Source organism: Chrysochloris asiatica, unplaced genomic scaffold (assembly GCF_000296735.1).
Source record: "Chrysochloris asiatica unplaced genomic scaffold, ChrAsi1.0 scaffold00012, whole genome shotgun sequence".
In the NCBI taxonomy this organism is placed as follows: Eukaryota; Metazoa; Chordata; class Mammalia; order Afrosoricida; family Chrysochloridae; genus Chrysochloris; species Chrysochloris asiatica.
This window is the reverse complement of record NW_006408530.1, coordinates 26,641,633-26,660,002: the sequence shown is the minus strand read 5'-3', so window position 1 is coordinate 26,660,002 and position 18,370 is coordinate 26,641,633. Positions and strand designations below refer to the sequence as shown.

General features: G+C 37.2%; 1 pseudogene; it reads right to left on the bottom strand.

The window, feature by feature from the left end:
* Positions 1 to 7,351: 7,351 nt before the first annotated feature.
* The window catches only part of LOC102823640, a 37,477-nt pseudogene continuing 26,458 nt past the window's right edge, over positions 7,352 to 18,370 (bottom strand).

The following is an 18,370-nucleotide window of genomic DNA, read 5'->3' as shown; positions in this document are numbered from 1 at the left end:
ATAGGGATTCAGAAGCTTATAAAGCTTTATGGCAGCAGAAAGCCTCATCTTTTTCCTGTTAAGTGACTGGTCGATTTGCACTGTTGACCTTGCAGTTCAGCAATTCAAGTCAGTTCTGACTCATAATGACCCTGTATAGGGTTTCTGAGGTTTAAAAATCTGTGTAGGAGCAGGAAGCCTTATCTTGAGACACTTGGTCTGAAAACTCAGAGGAGGTTTGAGTTCATCCAGAGGTTCGTTCCTTGGAAGAAAGGCTTGCTTATTTACTTCTGAAAAATCAGTCACTGAAAACCCTACGGAGCACAGTTCTACTCTAACACATATGAGTTGCCGTGACTTAGAATCGATTCAACAACTAGTTTCTAGTAGAATATTATTATTAACTTGGATGCATAAAGTGAGAGTATAACATTCTTTTGTTAACAAGTAGCATACCTCATTTAGCTTTAGCTGACATATTGACTCTGATGTCGTAAATGTTAGGTGCTATTTAACCTGAGATCTAAGCAGTGTGAATGAGTTTACTATAAAATTGAAGATCATTCTAAGCAAGAGAAATAGAATGTGTAAAGGCCTTTAAAAATTAAAGACTGTGCATGAAGAAGAACTGGGAGCTGAGAAAGGTATACAGATCATTCAGGGCATTTTCAAGGCTGTGTTGTGCACACTGACAACTATCCTTGGGTATTAGCAAGTTATGAATGTTTTTTAAGGCAGGAGAACACCATAGTTACATTTGTTTTTGAGCTTTATCTTTAAAATTTGTATTTGTTTTAATATATAGATAATGTTTTCGATTATTTTCCAATTGTGTTGGGTCACCTTCCCTTCTAAAATCTTTAAATAAGAACATTTCCCTAGGAAAAGTCATATCGCCTGGCATCTCCCACCCTTGGTTTGAAAGCTGGTATCACCTGTGGTATCACATGAGAACTACAGATCGATACTTTCAGTCTAGGCCAAATCTCCCCTTTCTGTGCCTGGACTTTAACCTAATGCACTGGGAAGTTGTATGAAGAGTACGCTGATTATTCTGTATGCAAAATTAAAACATAAAGCCAATTAATTTTTTGATATTTATTTCAGCCTGCAAAAGTGCCTGCAAGGAGACTTACAGGCACAGTGGTTAAGCGCTTGATTGCTAGCTGAAAGGTCTCTGATTCAACCCTACCAGCTGCTCTACTCTTTTTATAGAGACAAATGTAACAGTCTGCTTCTGTAAAGATTTGCAGCCTTAGAAACCTATGGGGGCAGTTCTCCTGTGCTCTACTGGTCTCTATGAGTAGGGATCAGCTTGCTGGCAATGGGTTTGGTATAGTGCTTGCAGCTATTTCCTTTTGATTAAGGCTTAATCTGTGGATGTACCTATTATAATAGTAAAGTGTTGCTATGCCACATGGCAAGTGCCACTTGTAATCATTGATTGAGTTTGTAGACTAAGATGTGAGGTAGATGGCGACTCATGGATTTCAAGGGAGGAAGTTGACCTATCTATGCTAGATCTAGTCTTCCCAGCTGAAATTACAGTAGATACCATATTTTATAGAGCCTGGTGGTTTGGTATGATAAGTGCTAGACTGCAAACCACAAGGTTGGCAGTACAAACCCACCAGTGATTCCATAGGAGAAAGACTTTCTGCTGCCACAAACATATATACCCTATACAGGATCACTATGAGTCGGAACCAACTTGACATCCCTGAACAACAATAACTTCATCATATTTAACCAGGATTCTCCAGAGGGTAAGGATTATCAGAAAGCAGAATGTTGAGAGAAGAATTAAACTGCACTCATTTACTGAGGGTAAGTTGGGTAACCACTATCTGTCTTTCAGTTTATCGAAATAGGGTGGCTTACATGATGTAACTATGCTGTTAATATGTCAAATAAATACATGATTACTCCTAGTGGACAGGTTTCAGTGCCACTTCCAGATTGAGACAGTCTAGGAAAAAATGCCTGACCCTCTACTTCCAAAAATTAGCCAATGAAAACCTTATGAATTACAATATTGTTCAATGAAGTTGTATTGGATATGTCATCAGGAGGGAACAATTGCTAGAGGAGGACATGGTGATCAGTGAAGTAGAGGGCCAGCAAGGGTAAGGGAGACCCTTCAAGAGACTGACTAGCACAATAGCTGTAGCAATGGATTTGAACATATCAAGAATCATTAGGATGTTGCAGGACTGAAAAACATTTCCCTTTGTTGTATATAATGTCATCATAAATTAGAATCCACTTGATGGCAGCTTTCTATTTATCCATATATTTAAGCTGGAGAAAGAAATAGACTGTAGTCATTAAATGTTTATCTTGATAGCCCATGATCGATAGGAATCCCTGAGTTGGATGACAGCTAGGTACCATGCCCCACAGAGACTCTGAAAGTCCTGGAAAGGAGAGTTCACCTTAGTGAATCTAGGAATTTATTCTAATGAACTGGAGAATGCACCACTAGATGTTGTTGTTGTTGTTGTTGTTAAGTGCTGTCTAATTGGTTCTAACTCATAGTGACCCTGTTTGGGGTTTTCAAGGAGCAGCTAGTGAGATTGAACTGCTGACCTTGCGGTTCAAACCAACCTTGCAGTCCAGTGCTATAGGGGTATGTATATAGGGCTATGTAGAGACATCCTTGTGTGGTACTGTGGGTTAATGTACTGGACTGCAAAGTGGATTTGAGCTAAAAGGTCAGCAGTTCAAGTTCACCAGTCACTCCTTGGAAACCCTACACAGGGTCACTATGGGGTCAGAACTGAATTGATGGTACGTAACAGCACCAGAGGCATCTTTGACCCAATGTTCCTCCTACCAGTTCTAGGCATGGTCCTGCTTTAATGCCTTTGTTAACATTCTGCCAACTTGTGCTTTGGAAAGATCAATTACTTTGCTAGTCTTAAGTAAAAATATCTGGCAAGACAAACATTGCTAAAAACAAACAAGCTATCAACCAACAAAAATCCAGCACATACTACACAGCAAAGCCAAGAAGAACTGCTTAGGGGATTATTCCCAGAGTGCTGTTTCTCTCCAGTAAAGCAGGTAATTGAGAGCTAACCATATTGGTTTTGGATTCAGCTCTAGTCAGTCACACTAATTAGTGCACTTGATTTGATATTTCATACTCCGACTTAGGGGTCTATAAACACATTATGCAGATTTATGGAAAATTGGACACAAATGAATACTTGGGAAAATAGCCCTGATGATTTTTGAAACAGGTCTGTTCTATTTTTACCACTTTTTTTCTATTGATAACATTATCCTTTACTGTCAGATCTTTTTCTGGATGTCCTCTGGATTCACTTTCTCTAGGTTATTTGAAGGTGGTGGTGGTTGTGTGCCATTGAGTCAGTTCTGAATTATAGTGACCCTGTACAAGTTTTCAGAGAATATAAAACTTGGAGCAAAATGTCTCATCTTTCTCCATTGGAGCAGCTGGTAGATTCAAACTGCTGACCTTGCAGTTAGCATCCCAAGTCATAAACCACTACACTACCAGGGCTCCTGGTTATTTGAAGAGCCCTTGTTTATTTCACTTCATTTGGAAGTTCTGGATCCATTTTGTTATGTTGCTGCCAAATATCTGTCCAGCATTTTATTCTTCTCTTTAGCTTGCTTCTCTTATTTTTTTACGATGGTATTTTTTGAGGCTCGGAGGTGGGAAGAAGACATCCATTCACAGTTTATTCATGACCAGAAGTCAAAAAAGCAAATTAAATTATTCTTTCCATTGGGATACTGCTAGTCTACATTTTACATCAGATTTGAAAAAGAAATATTGTGCATTTCAAGTTTACTTATTTTAATGAAGTCTGTAAATGTTAGCAACATTAGAAAGTGTCTACAAAATACTATATTTTGCATGTATGAAGGGGAAAATGGAAAGAAGCTAAAGTGAGAGAGAAGGGGTTTGATTGTGTTTGCAGGTCAAATATGGGTTCTTGCTTAGAGGGACAGGAGTAATTGTTAGACCAGTTGAGGGTGAGGGAGGTTTGAAACACTGACTGGCTTTGACATAAAATTATACTGCCTCTCTTTAACTTGTCTATCATGTCTATCAATCTTTCCTTTTCGTTTTCCTCCTGGGCTCCTGAGTTTCGGTTGGCCTGATAACTCTCCGAGCTCTTATCAGTCTGATAACCCCAATTTCAAAGATGAATGATTGGTCTTCTATTAGAGACAAATGGACATTGAGATTGTCATGCAGTAGGGACATTTTGTTCAGGTTTGTGAAATTCCTTCTTGCTTCGATTAATCTTTTCACTAAGCCAAGAGAGGAGAGCAAAGTTGGAAAGTGGTGACAGAATGGGCAATTTTTCTTTTTCTGTTCTCCATTTCATTTGGAAGTCAGTGCTCTGAACTTTTGGCTTTCAGCTCTGCCTTCATTTATTTCTATTATCCATCTTTTCAGCAACATTTTTCTTCATTTGGTTGTTACCTCACCTTCACTTTTTACTCAATCTAGAGCTAGTTATACCCAAAGGTATACAAGGTAGAGTCAAATGCACAAAAGGGGAAGAATTGATCAAACAGGAGATCACAGGTTTTCTTGATGAATTCCATTGCCTTACCAGAACCTGGTGAGAGGCCAATTTTCAGGAGTTGGACCAATTATAGTAGCTGCTTCTTTAGGTAGAATAGCTCAGTCATTGTCAACTTACCCCCTTCAGGGAGGAAACTAAGTGGTAAATACTTTGATCCGTCTCTCATTATGTTCTCTGATCTCCAGAGCCTTCCACTGACTGACTTGAACAGAAACAAGAGGACAAGAAAGCCTGACTTATATTGTCCACTGGGCTATGGAGCAGGATAAAGAAAGATGGGGGCTTAATAGTGAGGAATAGACAGAATTTGCAGCATAGCAGGGAGGAGTGATAAGAGAGAGGACTTTGACAAGAGTTCAGTGTTTTAGCTGTAACTCAGAGCCTCATGCAAGAACATCCATCATTGCATCTTTTTAAGTGTTTACGTTGTTTTTGTTTGTAAGTTGTTGGTCTTATTAACTTGATAGCTATGAACCAATTCTCTAGATAACCATAGATTTGTGCCAAAGTACCATTACCCTTCTTTCCCTAATTTTAGCATACATTCTACTTTTGTTTCTCTATTTGTCTTTTATACTTTATTCAGGCTCAGTTCAAGTTTAGCCTCTTCCACTGCCAAACTGCATTTTGGCCTCTGTTTCCTATCATACTTATTTTCTTTGTTATTCATTTGACACATTATTGTATGTTCTTGGAATCAATGTTTTTGTATTTTTATATGCACATTCTTTTTCCCCATCTGTAGACCATATCTTTGTATCCTCTGTGCTCTTAAAAAATTTAAGTGTTTAAGAATCTAAGATACATCTATTGATCTCTACTTGCAAGGAGCAAAAAATAGGAAGGAAACCAAAATATCATAGAAGAAACAAGTCTACAAGGCTAATAGCCTACACAAATCATGGCCTCATCGACTCTGAAATCAGAAGGACTAGATGATACCCGACTACCACTACCTACTGTTGTGACCCAAACCACCACAAATGGATCCCAATTGAAGGGGAGAAAAACACATGATAGAACTCAAATTCTTAAAAAGTTCAGACTTACTGGACCAGATGAAACCAAAGGACTCCCTGAAACTATTGTCCTGTAAAGCTTGCACTGAGCTCCAGAAATCACTGTTTAGTGAAATTAAAAAATGACACATAATATATAGGCTGTTGTTGTTAATTCCAGTTGAGTCATTCCAATTCATAGCAACCCTGTATAAGTTTTCCAAGGAGTGCCTAGTGCATTTGGACTGATGACCTTGTGGTTCAAACTGATCTTTTGGTCCAGTGCATCATCCTGCAGCACCACACCAGAATTCCATAAAGTATATTTCCTGTAAGTAACTGATTTGATAGTACTTAGCAGTAACAAGAACCTGTAAGTAAAGTGTTGAATTGAGATAAAAAGGTCAACATTTACTCTAAAGGAAAAAGGAGGTGATGAAAGGACAGGAGAACTAGAGGAGTGGAAATGGAACAACCAGAATACAATTAAAAAGAATGCTGGTACTTTGTGAATAATGTAACTAATGTAAATAATATTTTTTTTTTCAGCATTACTGTACACATGAGCTTTATTTATCAATAGCTCTACTTTATAGTTAGAAAAATAAGAATTTCATGAAAAGTAAAATCCATTATATAGTCAAAGACACTGAATTAGAATTGACATCTCAACCATCTTTAACTAAAAAACATTATTCCTCTTTAAAGGAGGTAAAAAAATTACCTATGTCAAACATACTGAAGATAAATATCAAAACATCATTAAATGATGAATAGCTCTCAATCCCTGTAATCTCTTTGCATTTTTATTGTTATTACATGCTGGTGAGTTGGTTCCAATTCATAGCAACCCTACGCACAACAGATTGAAACACTGCCCGGTCCTGTGTCAGCCTCACAATTGTTATTGCTATACTTGAGCCCATTGCTGCTGCCACTGTGCCAATCCATCTCGTTGGGGAGTGGAGAGGGGTCTTCCTCTTTTTTACTGACCCTCCACTTTACCAAGCATGATATCTTTCTCCAGGGGCGGTCCCTCCAAATACCATGTCTAAAGTAGAAAAGATGATATCTCACCATCCTGGCTTCTGAGGAGCATTCTAGCTGTATTTCTTCCAGCACAGATTTGTTGGTTCTTTTGGCAGTCCATGGTATTTTCAATATTCTGCTCTAACACCATAACTCAAATGCATTAATTCTTCAACCTCTTTGTATTAATTCAAGTAAGAACAAGTATGGCTTTTAGTAAGTCTTAAAGCAGCTTCATCATTTCTTTAAAATACTAACTGAGAATTCTAATTTGGGGAACTAATATCATTTGGTTTTAAACAGAAGTGTATTTCATTGTCAACATTAAAAACGTAGCATGAAAATGTCATTGTCGCTTGAAGTTGTCTCAAGCTACTGGCTACCATGTGACACCCAGTTCCAGCAGAAAGTCTACAGAACTCAGGAATCCACTGTCTAAGCACTGAACCAGAGTAAGCACACTGGCCAATTAGAAAAGCAATGGCAGAAGACCATCTTACTTAAACTTTTGCAGTAATAAAAGTAATACAGAAATAGAGGTTCTTATGAACATTTTGTTTCTTACTTTAGTAACAAGATCATTAATACTTTACAGTTGTGGCAAGCATGATTTAAGGAATAAAATCAGCAATAGAGCCTGGTAACACACTTGAAATAAGAAAGAATGTGCTACAACTTTTAAAGGCGCAGCATTCCTTAGGTTTCAGGCAAGTTTCATTAACACTTATCCACAAGGACTATGTCCAAGAGGCCACCTTCCAAAGCGGCAACAGCCTACATCCGGCTCTTACCCACTATATAGGTCTTGGGGTACACTTGTTTAGATTTGGGCTGAACAGTCACATGGACACTATAAAGATGGCGATCGTGCAATACAAATCTGTGAAATGTCTTGCCTTCCTTCATGATTTCTTCAATCTTTTTCTCAGTGGATAAAGGCTTTTCTAAATAGTGTGAATCTTCCAAGTAGAGTTCATCTCCTGGCAAAAGCTGGAGTGCCCCATCAGCAGCTAAGAGTGAGATCGGCAGCCATCTTTTCCTCCCTTCTAATCCACGATCCAAACAAAACTGGTACAAGTCTGAGAGAGAGGCAAAGTTTTCTAGTCTTCTTATTTCGTAGAACTGCGGGGGTGCCAACCAAATTTCTTTTGAAATGAAACTCTGAGTTGCTTCCAATGGAGATGACCACTTCGGTCTCACCACTTCGGCAGCTCACCACTTGGGTCTCGTCCAGGCAGGTGGCTGGCGGCTAGCGCAGGCAGCACAGGAAAACGGCCGTGTGGAAGCGTCGGCCGCCATGGCGAACGAAGGGTGTCAGCCAGGTGCTCCAGTCGTGCAGCGCCCAGATGTCGGGCGTACAGTCCAGGTGTGCGCACAGGCTCAGGAAGTGGCGTGGGTTGCTATGGACCAATCGGCCATGCGGGGCGGTGGCGCGAGGGTGCAGCCAGGTTCCGAACGGAGCCCCGACCCATGCCCAGAATCAGATCCATGCCCAGAATCAGGCGTGGAGCCGCGGGGTCGCAGCAGCTGCAGCCCCGTTTCCTCGAAGGCCTCGCGTATGGCCTAATGTAACTATTATAACTAAAAAATTTATATAGAAATTATTAAGCATTGATGGAAAGCATAAACTTTAACCAAAAACATATCTAAAAATTAAAACTTTTACTAACAAAGGTTAATATCTTTATGATAGCATGTTAACATGGGAAATATAAGCCAAATTAGAATACAACCATGTATTCCATAATGTCCAATCAGGCAACATCTGACCAATATATGTCTGTGGTCTCAACCTCCATAAAGCTTATTATATTAAAACATTTGAGGTACATACAATGATTTGTAAAAACAAATTGATGTTACTTTGCAAACTATATCAAAATATTATTATGGTATTATGTTAAAGATGTTTTAATGTATCTAAAAGGTTTTTTTTTTTTTTTTTTTAATGTATGGAAGGATATAGTATATAGTACAATGGGCCCTCAAAATATTCATATGGTATCTGTACAATTTCCAGGTCCCATAATGTTCTATTTCACAGAACATATGGCAGACATTCAGTGAACTGTGACTGTATTCCAAATGAATTTGGAAAGGAGACAAAGGTGTCTGTTATCAATGGGTCTGTTAGCGAAACCATTATTTTCAGTGTCTGAGATATCAACTGAGTTCCCAGAGCTCCCTTGCTATCTTTTTAGCTTAGATATCTCAAGTATATTTAGTGTAAGATTAGTCTCATATTACCTTAAAAAAAAGTCTGCCAATTGCAGTTGTTTGAGAATCTCTTAAGATTCATTTTGCATATTAACATAATAAAGACGCTGAGAAGTGCTACAAGGTGATTAGAGCAGAGAATGATTTTATTCCCCCTTAGTTATATGCCATTGTTGTTGTTAGATGCCATTGAGTTGATTCCCACTCATATCTATCCTATGGATAATAAAACAAAACCCTGCCTGGTCCTGCGTCATCCTCACAATTGTTTTTATGTTTGAGTCCATTGTTGTTACCACAGTGTCAATCCATCTTGTTGATGGGCTTCCTCATTTTTGATGATGTCTTCCTCCAGTGATTATCTTATATAGCATTTAAAAATGATCTTATATAGCATAGGACAAATTTTAGGGAAATTTCATGTAGATCAAATGGTATGAACTATGGAGAATATATATTGCTTTCTTAGCAACTGATATAATTATTTTCAACAAATGTATTACAGGAAATAGTCTGTGTATTTGAAATTTCTTCATAATAAAGGCGGATGAAGAAGGGCAGTAAGATGAGAAAGATCTGATGACTGGATAAGGGTAAGTTAAAAACAAAACAAAACAAAAACATCATAAATACAACTGTGGTTAGCAATAAAATTGAGACAGTAATAGCTAGTGATTACTTTGCTATTTGGAATGTGGTGTAACATTTTCCTTTTCCTCCTTTCTCTGCTCCTCCCCAAAGTTTTCATTTGGATCTATAATCTTCATTAATGCTTTGTGAAATACACTGGGGAGTGGGGCAACATTTTGAGTCTGCTCCAAAGCTAACCTGTGGATAAATCAGGTGTTGCTCATGGAAGGACAAACACTTGAACATCCATGGAACATAAAGAGGATGTGACTAATGACAGTCTTAATAACATGTAAAATGGGAGTATTCTGAATTACCAAAAGAGAAAGAAAAAGAAAGAAGCATTCACACGTGAGAAAGATTGATAGGAGACAACATTAAATACAGTGCTAAATTTTCTACATGGGATTGAATTTTCAAGTTACATCTTGATTATACCCTTAATACTCAGAAGACTTATGGTTAATCAATATCCATAACACAATTCATCCACAGACTGTAGATTGGAAAGCCATCTCTTAGAAGCAAAACAAATGCTCATCTGTTATTATAGAAACTAGATTCATTGATTTACTGCAGCAAAGATGAATACCACACATGTGTCTTGTTATATGAAGTGAATATATAGATTTTATAGTTTATGAGTTAGACTAAGAAGTTCTTAAAGTATGATTTCAGGAGGAAGGAAAATCTATGGATTTACTGATTTCTTAAAATTGGAGTTGATCAGGGCAAAGTTTGGAGCAAAGAAAGAAATGCTCTGTAAATTGTAAGACATTCCTCCATTGCATTTGCCTAACTAGTGATTGTTCTGGTTCTTGTGATTAAAAGGTATGTATAGCAAAGTATCTGCTTCAATGATTTCTATTTCTTTGGCACCTAGATTTCAGATAACCAATTTGTTATCTATATCCGTAAAGAAAAGTCTGTGAGTGGTGCAAACAATTTGCGCTGAACTTCAAAACTAAAAATTGGTGGAATTAAAAAAAAATGGCCTATTGATCTGCTTCTGTAAGGATTATAACCATGAAAACCATACAGAAGAATTGTACATGGTGTTATCATAAATTGGAATCAACTTGATAGCAATAGGTGTTTTTAATAGGTAGAGAAACCTATCTCCAGTAATATGCTGGTGAAAGTGAAATAGTTGGTTCTGAGGGCCCAAAAAATCATTTGTAGCTATTGCTATTTCTATGGTATAAGTATTTCTTTCCAATAAGGTCAATTTCAAACTACTGATGTCACAGTAAATGAATGTGGAGTTGAGAGGACAAGCACAAGTGACAACATACATAGTATTTACATCATATGCTGTTGGTGCTGTTTAGTGTCTTCCAGTTGTTCTAACTTACAAAGCCTTGTATAGGGTTTTCGAGGAGTGGCTTGTGGGTTTACCAGTCCAGTGCTTACTCGGACAGCACCACACCAGGGTTCATCAATTGTTTTTGTTTTTAAGAGCTATAAAGTTGGTTTTGATATAATGTCTCCCTGTAGAGGGTTTCTGAGGAGTGACTGGTGGGTTTAAACCACCAACCTTGTGATTAGCAGTCCAGTGCTTATCCTATAGTGCCAAACAAGGAATCTGGTTTATCAATAGGAATCAGGAAAAATAGTCAATGTCTGTTCAACAAATAGTAGAAGAATAATTGTTATTGTTAAGTTGGTTCTGACCCATAGCTACCCTGTATAGGGTTTCCAAGGAGAGGCTGATGAACTTGAACTACTGATCTTATTGGTCAAACCAACCTTGCAGTCCAGCACATTAACATACCTTGCCACACCAGGACTCTGTAAGAATTATAGTTAATACCTATTAAGACTTTGAGTCCTGGTGTCATGCAGTAAGATAAGCAGTGGACTGCCAGGTCAATTTGAACAAGGTCAGTGGTTTAAACTCAGAAGCTGCTATTTGGAAACTGGATACAGGGTCACTGTGACTTAGAACTGACTTGACAGCACTTAACAACAACTTTTTACACTTAAAAATTAAATGTAGAACAATCAGACTGTTGTCTCCATTTTACATATATTTTGATACATTGAGAGAGGCTCTGTAAGTGTATATAATAACATCTTTGTTCTTGATAAGCTTTGATTTCAAAATTCAGAGATCTCAAAGAAAGAATTGGAGTCACGGGAGGGAAACTGGGAAGTTAGAGTCTTGAGATCCTCTTGGATTTCTCCTGTTACATGACTTCCAAGTGCCAATTACTCTTTATTTTAATACCAGTTTTCAGAGCTATAGATCTGGTTGTCTCATGATTCCAGAACAAAACAGAATTGCTTTATTTGCAATTTGTGAAGAGGAGTTGCTTTTAATTCTAGGCATGATTAGCTCAAATCAATATCCAAGAATAAAAATGGTCTCCAATGCTTGCATTAAAACATTTAGGAAGTCAGAAATTTGAATATTTACAAGTATCACCTCTTCATACCCAGCATGTCATTCTGGCTCTTTATCATGGTCTGTCCTCCAAAAGCATTAGTAAATGTGCCACAATGTTCTTTCCTCTTTCTCCACCCCAACCATCAGCCATCTGTGTATTCCATTCATTCAGAAGCACACTCAGTAATTATTAGAAGAACTGATTTGCATTTTATTCTAGACTTCCAAGGTTTTAACCCCCATGGCAAAAAAACAAAAACAAAAAGATTTTGAATCCTGGCTAGGAGGATAAGTTGTGAGATAATTTATAAGCAGAAATATCTGTTGTTGTTGCTAAGTGCCGCCGAGTTCATTCTGAATCATAGTTACCTTGTATAAGGTTTCTGAGGAGCAGCTGGTGAGCTTGAACCACTGGCCTTCTGGTTCAAACCTGACCTTGTAGTTCAGTACATTAACCCACAGTGCCACACCTACTAGTCCTCTTCAAATCATACTTTGTGGATGTAAGTAGTGGCATGCCACATGTGACTCATACTAATTTGTAAGAGTCAGTTATTAAATTTTTAAGAATTATCTAATCAGGTTCTTAAACACAGGCATTTTTTTTTTAAAGCAAACAATTATATAATATAAAAACCAAGTTAATAAATATACAAAACTTAGACTTCCTAAATATTTTACTAGATTTTATTGTGATCTTAACTTGTGAGTGTATTCACATTTATTGCATCTGTATGATGTAAAAGAGTCCTGGTGTGCTGTGATGTAGAATAGGAGTGGACTGCTACCCACAAGGTCTCGAGTTTGTACCCAGCAGCCACTATTGGTAACCCTATACAGGCTTGCTATGAGTCAGAACTGACTCGAAGGCATACAACAACAACAACTATTGATGATATCACAACAAGTATAATCCTATCCAAGGTATTTTATTATGCTAAACCACAGTTCTTTTAGAGAACAAGCCCAGGATTCATTAGCCAAAATGAGAGAAATATAATTATCAAAGTTTTAAATATGTTTACTAGCATGAATCTGGAGAAATACTGAGAATGTGTTGTGACAAATTATCTTTCAGATCCTCTAAATGCTTGCTACATAGCATAATAATATGGGTGTTCAATAAAATGTGAAATGACAATATTTTGTATTAACCATCAGTGGGAAATAAACTCAAAGTTTAGTACCTGTGAAATGTTAAACTTGGCTTAACTTCTATAGGTTGCTATTAAAATAAGGAGTAAATTTGGATTTCTTTATGACCACTTCACCAGTTCTTGTTTAAATGTGTTTTTTAAATTCAGACCAGCACCCCCTTAGCAGTTGACGTAATGCATTTGGTTGACTTTTATCTAGAGCAATAATGATGGTTTGAAAATGTCACTACCATTATGTAACAAATTGTATGTTCTTGTGATATGCCTTTAAGCAGCCTGTCTGCTAAATAGAACAGCAAATTACTGGACTTAAGATAATCTTCCCCCAGCAGCTTGATATTTGTGCATTTTTAATTGTCACAGCAATTACTGGAGGCTTCTGCTTGAGCAGTCCCTGTGAAGTGATGGCAAATACAAGATATTGCCATTATATATTGAAGGCTTTGGATGTATTTGGTTTTTTTTTAGGGGGACACACAGATCTTTGTTGTATAATTGAGCTCTAAAGTTAGAACCAAACAGTCTTAGGAATTTTCATTCAGACTTTAATGTCTTTCCTTGATTCAGAAGAGTGTAGCTTTTCAAAATGCTGAGGTTGATATTGTTTTGTTGACATTATAAATGGGACTGAGTTGTAAAGCAAGGAAGAGACTGTGGAGAGAGTAGAAAAGCTGCAATTAATTTAGCAGCATGGGAGAATGCCACATCTGTGGGTTGTTGTAAAGGAGGTCAGTTTGAATTTCAGGGCGTGACAATGTAATCTCTGGTAATATATCCAAGGTTCATGTACTTTATGCTTTCTGATATCTCATAGACCTTTATTACCCAATTGATTTTGGAAACAAAATCAGTGTTGTGAATTTGGTGTATCACAGAATTGGTGACTACAATTGTAAAAAATATTTTTTTTTCTAGTTGTAAGTTCTCTGCCCTTTCAACAGCTTTAAATAATAGGAAATCTCATCATAGAATTTTCATTGAACTTCAAGCAGAGTATTCTTTGACTTTCTCGGCTCTGTTCTAATATGATGTTTCTTTGCCAACATTGTCTGCAGGTCAGTCACCAAGGCATCATTCTAGCATTCTTTTATGAAAAGTCAATAAATATAAAACAGAATCTGAAATTGTAAGAGGAATGAGTCTCAACAAAATGATGATTAAAGGCCTAACTGATGATACCCTGATGCCTTGTTCAATAGTCCCTTAAAAATTATTAGCCAGCATGATGAGAAGAAATATTGTATAAGGTTTCTGAGGAGTGACTGGCTGGTTTGAACTTCCAGTCTCTGATTTAACTATTCAGTGCTTATCCTACAGTACCACACAAGAACTCCAAGAAGAAATATAAATGCCTCTATTGAATAGACCAAAGCAGCTCTGGTAGCATAGTGGTTATGAATCGGGCTGCTCACCTCAGAGTCATCAGTTTGAAACTATCAGCTGTTCTGCAGGAGAAAGATGAGGCTTTCTACTCCCATAAAGATTTACAGCCTCGGAAACTCTGTACGGGGTCGTCATGAGTTGGAACCCACTCCACGGCATACAACAACAACAAATTGAATAGACCAAAGTCCCTGAGTGACACAAAGGGGTTGTGCTCAACTAATAATCTAAAGATTGGTGTTTCCAATCTGCCCCATGGTGCTGCAGAGAAAAAGCTGTAGCTATCCACTTCGGAAAGATTACAGATGAGAAGACCTTATGGTGCAATTCTACTGTGTAACACATTGTGTTAAATACACATTGAGTCTGAGTTGACTCAATGTCTGTAGGATTGTTATTTGACTGTAAGGCTAAACCTTGGGCTGTATTAGTGGCTTATTACCTATGACATTCAGCCTAATGTTTACGTAACAACCCATCCATGTTGTCAGCTCAATTAAACTTCAGATCAAAGGAAATCGTGATGTTCCTTTCCAATGATGGGAAATGTCATTCCCTATCCATAATTCTTCGATAAAAATGATTAGGCATAACCTGACTTTCCTTTGTTGGATCTAAGTTCAGAAATATATTTGTGATTTTAGAATATATTCCAGGTTAAACTTCCTTGGAGAATTTTCTTATTCCATATGTGTTTCAGTTTCCAAATTCATACATTGAGTACATATTCTTTTCATAGAACAGTTGTTGGTATTTATGGAATTCTATATTTAAAAAATCTGGTTGAGTCATCAACATGTGTCACATACTCATTGTCACAGCCACACTAAAGTTGAAGACATTCAGCTACTCTGCTCTTGTGCTGTGTATGTGTTGCCAATACTGACTGTAGCTTCAACCGCTCCTTCACCTGGTTTCTAGGTTTCCGTCACCTAGCTCAGTTATCTTCTCTATTATGATTTCTAGAAAAACAGGATTGCTTTGTTTTCTCTGCATATGACTAATTTTCTCTCCTCAGCCTTTGCTAGCATAGATCAGAATGATTCTTAATCCAACTTGCACACAAGTTCAATCAATTTTTAAAGATGAAGATCAATTTTATCCCAATCTCTGGAAATTATTTAATATCTAGAAGACCTGGTATATAGTCAGCCTTCAGTAAATACAGGAGATGAAAAAATAAAAAGTTATAGGGATTCCCAATACCCCCAAAACTAGACCCAACCCTCCGCAATTCTATAATGCTTATCTATACCCATTGTAACAGATGCAATGTGTTTATTTTACTTTCCTTAAGATGTAACTGTATTGTGGATAGAAAATGTTTCACCATAATCCTTAGGTGGTTGTTGTTGGTGTTAAGTGCCAGTGAGTCGATTCCCACCCATGTGCAGAGTTACTGAGGAATAGCTGGTGGGTTTGAACTGCCCAACCTTGTGGTTCACCTTCCAGTGCTTTTCATACAGTGCCACATCAGGGGTCACTAAAATAAATTAGTTGTTTGTAAAAAATTACCAGTATACTTAAGCCAATACTTTATAAGTTATCAGGAATATAGAGTAGATTTTTTTCAACTGATGTTTTCTTGTGTGGCTTTGGAAAAATTACTTAATGTTTTTGGGCTTCAGTTTCTTTGTAGACTAAATGGACTTACTGGAAAAAGTAATCTCAAAGCAGCTTTTCAGCTTTGAAAGTGCAATTTTATAAACAGAAGAAAAAAATGAATTAAAATAAGATCATAGAAGAGAAGCAATGTACCCCCAAATATAAATATAATAAACAAAATTTTTATTAAAGAAGCATTTGTCTGAGACAAATACAGGCCACTGAACAAATTAATGAGGAAACTGAGGTTCAAAGAGTTTAGTGACTTGCCTAAGGCAGAAACATTTACTATGGGAGATCATTCTGTCATAAAACATAGAGCTAGTAAAGTAAGTGTAATACATTATATCACTTCGGAAGCTTTATGTGTGAATAAAAGGGAAAAACTGATATGGTTTAAATAACAAAGGAATTCACTGGTGTGAATTTCAGTGTGAACTGAAAATTTCAGAAGTTGGCCTAATTTAAGGAAAGACTTGATATTATAATTCTAAAGATTTCAGAAATCATCTGATTTCTTTTCAGCTCTTTCCTTGGCCTTGAGTACCCTTCTAAAAGGTCCAGATACCTTTCTGATGTTAACAACAGAAATATTGCAATTTCAAATTTTATATTTCATACCAAAATAGTCAGGGAGAAATGATTGCACTATTGAAATGACTGAAAGATTTTCTATTCCAGAATTCCTTGATAAATGTCTCTTCATACCTTATTAGCATTATTTCACTTATGTATTGCTCTATGAATCAGTCACTGCAGTTAGGAGGTTGAGATGCTTGATAAAACCAATCCAATCAGGGCCCATTTCTGGAAGTTAATATCAAGCACTTTGATTAAGAAAGGGGGAATAATCATTGTCCAAAGAAAATTTAAGAAAGCATTGCAAGGAAGAGAGAGAAATAGGAGAGTCCAAACCAGAAAACACTAAGTAAGCCATTTTTCATTAGTTTTTCTCAATGTTGTTGTTGTTGTTAAGTGTCGTTGAGTTGATTCTGACCCATAGTGACCCTGTATAGGGTTTCTAAGGAGCTGCTGGTGAGCTTGAATCACCGACCTTGCAGTTCAAATAACTTTGCAGTCTGACACATTAGCCCACAGCACCACACCAGGACTCCAATTATTCTCATTAACTGTGGGTAAATGCAATGAACTGCAATGTTGGTTTGAACTGCAAGGTTGTTAGTTTAAGCTCACAAACTGCTCCTCACAAACCCTATGCAGGGTAGCTGTGAGTCAGAACCAACTCGATGGCACTTAACAACAACAACAAAATAAAGCAGGCAAATATATTAATTTGAAGTCTAAGATGTGCTTGACCCAAGCCATGATATTTTCAGTAGCTTCATATGCTTATGAAAGTTGGACAGTGAGTAAGGAAGACTGTAGAAAACATGATGCATTTGAGTTATGATGTTAGAAAAGAACATTAAAAATACTGAAGACTTCCAGAAGAACACACAAATATGTCTTAGCAAAGAAGATGGAGCGGCTAGGAAATCTAGACACAGAGAGGGAGAGGGGCTGTGTGCTGACAACCAGGGGACAGGCTTGCAGGTTGTACCCTTTGGTTGCTTGATAATGCATGGAGGGGATTGTAACTATGGCAATGTAACTAAATACGATAGGATGAATGTAAAGCTAAAGTTCTCCCATGTAAACTATTACATAATTCACAATAAACTAAAATTAAAGGAAAAAAAAAAGTATATCCAGAATGCTTTTTGAAAGCTTGGATGGTAAGACTTGGGCACTCATACTTCAGACATGTTATTTGGAGGGACCAGTCCCTAGAGAAGGACATCATGCTTGGTAAAGTGGAGGGTCATTGAAAAAGAGGACATCCCCAATCAGATGGATTGTCACAGTGATAGTAACAATGGGCTCAAGTAGAGCAACAGTTGTGAGGATGGCACAGGATGGGGTAGTATTTCATTGTGTTGTGAATTGAGTCACTGTGAGTTGGAACTGACTCAATAGCAATAAACAACAACAACATATTATAGGCAATATTAACAATTGTGTGTTCAAGGTATAGTGAAAAACACAATCAAGAAAACCCATAATGTCATATGATATAATTGTGCTATATGACTTTGTCAGAAAGGATAAGGACCACATGTATTGGGTACTGACCCTCTTCTAGGAGCTAATCTAATTCTCTCATCTAATTCTCACAGAAACCCTTTGATATAGTTATTATTAATTCTCTTATATTGTAGTTAGAGAAATAGAGACCTAATGGGATTGCATACCTTACACAAGATCACGTTAAGCAATAATATTTGTGCAATCATACAAGTACACTACACAGACTTTATTATTCACCTCTACAGCAAACAGACTAGGAAGAAAGAGTGACGAACTACTTCTGAATCTTTAGTCACTGAAAACCTTATTAATAGCAGAGAAACA